Source organism: Eriocheir sinensis, chromosome 40 (assembly GCF_024679095.1).
Source record: "Eriocheir sinensis breed Jianghai 21 chromosome 40, ASM2467909v1, whole genome shotgun sequence".
NCBI lineage: Eukaryota > Metazoa > Arthropoda > Malacostraca > Decapoda > Varunidae > Eriocheir > Eriocheir sinensis.
The window spans coordinates 101,501-107,500 of NC_066548.1; the positions used below are offsets into that span (position 1 = coordinate 101,501).

At 45.4% G+C, this 6,000-nt stretch overlaps 1 protein-coding gene across 1 annotated transcript in view; it reads left to right on the top strand.

Annotated features, from left to right (window-relative positions):
• The window catches only part of LOC127009155 (uncharacterized), a 33,178-nt gene that overhangs the window by 9,941 nt on the left and 17,237 nt on the right, over positions 1–6,000 (top strand). Inside the window, exon 7 of the transcript XR_007761681.1 lies at positions 1,513–1,605. The gene's annotated coding sequence lies outside the window, so the exon portion shown is untranslated. The remainder of the gene's footprint in view (positions 1–1,512; positions 1,606–6,000) is intronic.

Here is a 6,000-nt window from a genome sequence, read left to right on the forward strand (position 1 = left end):
TTATAAAGGAAGGGTGCCTAAGGGTGAGCTGAGGCTGTGTCAAGAATATGAACAATATGTTTTATTTATAAAGGAAGGGTGCCTGAGGGTGAGCTGAGGGTGTGCCAAGAATATTTATAAAGGAAGGGTGCCTAAGGGTGAGCTGATGCTGTGCCAAGAATATTTATAAAGGAAGGGTGCCTAAGGGTGAGCTGAGGCTGTGCCAAGAATATTTATAAAGGAAGGGTGCCTAAGGGTGAGCTGAGGCTGTGCCAAGAATACTTATAAAGGAAGGGTGCCTATAAGGTGAGCTGAGGCTGTGCCAAGAATATTTATAAAGGAAGGGTGCCTAAGGGTGAGCTGAGGCTGTGCCAAGAATATTTATAAAGGAAGGGTGCCTAAGGGTGAGCTGAGGCTGTGCCAAGAATATTTATAAAGGAAGGGTGCCTAAGGGTGAGCTGAGGCTGTGCCAAGAATATTTATAAAGGAAGGGTGCCTAAGGGTGAGCTGAGGCTGTGCCAAGAATATTTATAAAGGAAGGGAGCCTGAGGGTGAGCTGAGGCTGTGCCAAGAATACTTATAAAGGAAAGGAGCTTCATGAAAGAGCATCAAGGAAAAATAAAACAAAAAACTAAAGGCCAAGAGTGGTCTTGAAGAGTAGCCATGCCTATGAGGAACAAAAGGTGCCGTGAAGGAACAAGTAATAATTGATAGTGTGTTGGCCAAGGGGGAGCCGAGGCCGTGCCAAGAGAGAGGAGTACTTTCTCTCTTTGTAATGGAGGAGGGTTGAGGGTGGCTTGGGGGAAGGGATTTGGAAGCAGCTCCCCCTGCCCCCTTGGCTCCGGCAGTGCATGGAGGCCTGACATTTCTCTGGGGACTGCCTCCCCCCTCCCTCAGGACCCCCGAGCCTAAGTAGCGCCTGCATTGCTTGCTTCAATACAAAATTCCTACCATTGCAGTGGTTGGCGTGCTTAGCTACGAATCCTCAGGCCCGGGTTCGCATCCTGGCCTGGGGATTCTTGGCCCTGCTTCACTAGGAATGTAGGCCTGCTCCACCCCTCTTCCTCCTCCTCCTCCTGTCTTTTCCCTCACTTTTCCTCTCCTTATTCCTCCCCATCCTTTCCTTTTTCCTGCCCTTCCTTTAATTTTTCCTCCCCAAAGGCTGTGATGCATTGGACTGGGGAATGAGATGTGGCTCCCTTTAAACAGTACTACAGTAGTCATGTAAAAAAATGATTCTACCTTAACTTCACCTTAAAAAATAAGTAAAAATGGAGTAGACTTACATAAATATATCATGAGTATTCTGTTTCCTCGTCACAAATCTGAACATTGCATTGTGTTTTACCCATTAACAGTTTGTTCTCATTCAAATATACTTCCCTACAATACCGTATATGTTTTTATCACTCCTTCCAGTCTTAAAGTAGGCCATCATTTAGTGTTATTTTCTCACACTTTTTCCACAATTAATATTTCAAATGTAATGAGCTTCCCCGTGTTAATAACTGTCCTTTCTTTTCCCTGCTGCAGTATCGTCATGTCATCTGTGAAGGTGTTGCTGAAGGGAGGTTTTCATGTCTTCACAGGCCTTCACAAACTTCACAGGTCCTCGGGGGAATGAAGGTAAGAGTCCATATTAAGTAATGACAGGACCTAGGCTTTGCTGGTTCAGCCGTATTTTTAAACATTTCTGCGCCCAAGAACACGTAATTTACTAGTCTTTCGCGGGAGTTTGGGGCATTTCCAAAGGTACTTTTATGACCCTGGTGGTAGTCTGAGCCACCTTCTGTACCGTCAACTTAAAAGGACACTCATTAGAACTCGATTAACCTCCTTTTTGGCCTTTGGAAATAGTTGTTGTGAGGGGTGGGAGGATTTGACAACACCAACCTAGCTCTTCTCTCTATTGACTACCTAAAAATGTACGTCCCCTGAGGCGCGGGTCGGAGCTCACAAACCATCACACAGTCCTCTTCTAATAATTCTCATTTTTCATATGGTGCAGAAGAGGCTTTGTCAGACTATCATTAGGCTCATAGAAATACCCATGGAAATACTAACACTAACCCCACAAAAGCCATATCGAATGTTTTTTTTATTTTTTTTTAATTTTTTTTTTACAACGGAGACAACTCAAGGGCAAACAAAAAAGGAAACAATAATAAAACAATAATCAAAAGAGGTGGCCGAAAGAAAGGTCAATTTCGGGTGTGTGTGTGTGTGTGTGTGTGCGCCCTGAAATGTTTAAGAGTATGGGCCACAGTGTAATTCAAACTCCCCCTTACTACTACTACTACTACTACTACTACTACTACTACTACTACTACTACTACTACTACTACTACTACTACTTCATTCTTCCTCCTTATCTAAGTTCCTCCCTTCTCTCATTATCTTCTCTCATTCTTCCTCCGTTTCCTGTCATTTCTTCCCCCCTTTTCATTTTTTTTCTCGCTTGTCTCATTTTCTTATTCTTTCCATCTTTCCTTAATCCCTTCCTTTAATTCCTCTCCTTTCGCTTTTCCTCTCTCTTCTCTTATTTCCTCCTCCTCCTATTTTCCCCTCATTCCTCCTTTCCTTTTTCCTCCCGTTACTCTTTATTTTCCTCTCTCTACCTTCAGTCCTTCCCTCCCTCCCTTCGTCGTCTCTTCCTGCCGCGGTCCTCCTCCTCCTCCTATTTTCCCCCTCATTCCTCCTTTCCTTTCATTTTTCCTCCCATTCATCTTATTTTCCTCCCTCTACCTTCAGCCCACCCATCCTCCTCCTCCTCCTCCTTCCATTATGTCCCTCCTGGCTCGACCCGCCCGGCGCACATCAAACGTTCCCAGTGAACAAAAGGTACTCACTAATGATCTGCGAATCCAATATGATAAAACATTCACGAGAGAGAGAGAGAGAGAGAGAGAGAGAGAGAGAGAGAGAGAGAGAGAGAGAGAGAGAGATAACTCTAGATTCCGAACGGCTCATAGTATTCTGTAAGGTAACGTAGAGTTGTAGGTATATGCTATAGCTGCGCGTGACTCATTCGGGTTCTAATGTATGTTCTTTTAAGGTTCACGGTGCAGAAGAAAGGTCAAACGACGAGAAGGGTCATAAAACTACTTCTGGAAATGCCCAAAACTCCTACGAAAGCCTTGTCAAACATGTGTGCTTGGGCGCCGAAATGTTTAAGAATGTGACCCCTTGCCTTCACGACCCTTTGCTGTGTGTGTGTGTGTGTGTGTGTGTGTGTTAACAAAAATATGACTGAATCAGCACCACGACTCGTGGGAGATAAACGACACACACACACACACACACACACACACACACACACACCGGGATTATTTCATCTTCCAATTTACCTCTAAACTAATAATGGCACGGCCGGAACTTGAGTAGTGGACGTCATACTTCGCCCTGATACACTACAGATACTACACCTCCTCCCCTGACCCTACCAGCGGCCTCACCACGTAGCCTGCTGCCACACACTGTACAGCATTGGGTCTTCAAGTCGCGGGTCACGCCCAACACAAAGACGGAGAGAGATTTACATAGATTTACATAGATTTACGTAGATATTCAGACCACACAGACTCTATGGTCCAGACTAGGTGATCCGTTCTTCAACTTACGCGGAATTACATTAAATCAGCTGCCGCCAAGACTTTGCATTTCTTCTTTAGTAGTAGTAGTAGAGAGAGAGAGAGAGAGAGAGAGAGAGAGAGAGAGAGAGAGAGAGAGAGAATCTTTATCTATCTATCTGCCTATATATCCATCTATCTCTTACTACTTACCTCTCTCTCTCTCTCTCTCTCTCTCTCTCTCTCTCTCTCTCTCTCTTTTCCCCTCCCTCTCACTCCGCCTCGCCGCCGCCTTTGTCATCGTCGGAGTCTTTTCATAATTTGTGTTGATCCACGTTTGGCATTCAGTCTTGTGGCTCTGTATTATTTCTGTCCGCTCGCCTTTTTGTCCGGCCTCGCTTTGTCCCTCCTTCGCCTTGTTGCAGAGGCGCCCCGCCCCCCTCCTTCTGTTCCTCCTCCTCCTCTTCTTCCTCCTGCTCTTCTTCTTTCTCTCTTTTCTTCTTTTTTTGGTTTTCTTTTCCCTCTTCGCTCTCCTTTATCTTCCTCTTGTTTTTGTTTTTTTCTTTTTCTTGTTTTTCTTTCCCCCTCTCATTTTCTTCTTCCTCATCCATTTGTTCTTTATGTTAATGCTCTTTTTCTTGTTCTTGTTCTTGTTCTTTTCTTGTCATTGTTCTTCTTGTTCTTGTTCTGTAATGTGGACCGAGAAGGATAGGGAAGGAGAAAGAGGAAAGGCAGGAAGGAAGGAAGGGAGATAAAGGTCAAGCACAAAACTGAGCTGTGTGCCTCTCGCTGTCTGGTTCTTTGTTATCTATTGGTGAAGAAATCTGAGCCAGTGAGGTGGAGGGTGAGAGAGAGAGCAGGAAGGTGAAACAATATTGAGATCGGTATTCTCAGACGCCTCCGCCTCTCACATCAACTGTTTCCAAAGGTCGAAAAGGAGATTAATCGGATTCTCTTGAATGTTTTTCACGTCCATGGCACTGAGGATTTGTTAAACTACCACCCGGGTCATAAAACTATACCCATGAAAATACCCACAACGCCTACGAAAGCCTTGTCAATGTGTGTACTTGGGCGTCGAAATGTTTGAGAATAGGGCTTTGCGTCGTATTTTAAAACATTTCGTCGCCCAAGTTCACATATTTGACATGGCTTTCGTAGGAGCTGTAGGCCTTTCCAGGGGTAGTTTTATGACCCTGGTGGTAGTTTGACCCTTCTTCTGTGCCATGAACCTTAAGATACACTCATGAAAACCAGATTGATCCCCTCTTTGACCTTTAGAAATAGTTGATGTGAGAAGCGATGGTGTCTTAAAATACGGCCCTTTGAAAGTGCCGTCCGCGAAGCTGTACAAGGCATCATGACCCATACCGTGAAGAATCGTGAGCCCGTGGTCTCTGTGGCCTCGGTCCCTGTCTCTATACGGTGAAGGAAAGTGACATAAGGCAACGATTCAGGGAGGTAGAAGTCACAAGATGATGATGACGACGATGAACTAGAAACTAAATATGAAAACAACAACATAAACAACAGCAACAGTTGGACACAAACAAACAAACAAGCTCAGGCCACTCCGCTCTCTCTGTCTATAACCACAATAAACGGAAAAAAAAAGGAAGGGAGAAGGAGAAGGAGGAAGAGGAGGAGGAAGACGCAACACAAATAAGCTTCCTCTGTCGCTGCCTTCTCTCTCCTCTTGTTGTCATCTTCCGTAATTAATCTTTTTGTTTCCTGCCGTGAGGGGGGAAGGACGGGAGGGAAGGCAGCGGAGCGGGCGGGGAGGAACAGGGCAGATAGACACACTCACACACTCGCTCCCATCTCACTAATTCCGTGGAGGCTGCGGGGACCCGAGTGAATAGCCGCATATTTTCGGTCCCATCTGATTCTGGAGTCACCCCGTGGGTTTTATGCGGCCAAGAACACCTCGCGTCGAACTGGGCCGCGGGGAAACGAGCCGTGTGTCGGGGGTCGCGGGGGCGGAGCGGGGAAGACTGGCGGGCTGATGATGGGCCTCTCTCAGCCGCCCAGACAAAGCCACAAGTCGAAGGAACTGCACATCGGAATTCAATATATTTTTTTCCCCCGTTTTTTTCTCATTCCCTCTTTCCGTCCGTGCATTGGATTCATAAGTAAATATGAGGGTGGGGGGGGGGGGGTGGAGTGAGGAGGAGGAGGAGGAGGAAACAGAAAAGGGGATAAGTAAAAAAAGAAGAAAGGAGGAGGAAAATATCAGAGGAGGAGGAGGAGGAAACAGAAAAGAGAAGGAAAATAAAGAGAGGAGAAGGAGGAGGGTGAGAGGAAGAAGAAGAAGAAGAAGAAGAACGTGAGCAACGAGAAATAATAAAAAAGAAGAGAAGAAACAGAAAAAAAACAGCAAGAAATAATAATAACAATAACAATAAAACGAAGACATGAAAATCAGAAAGAAAGGAAAGCAACCAGGGAGAAA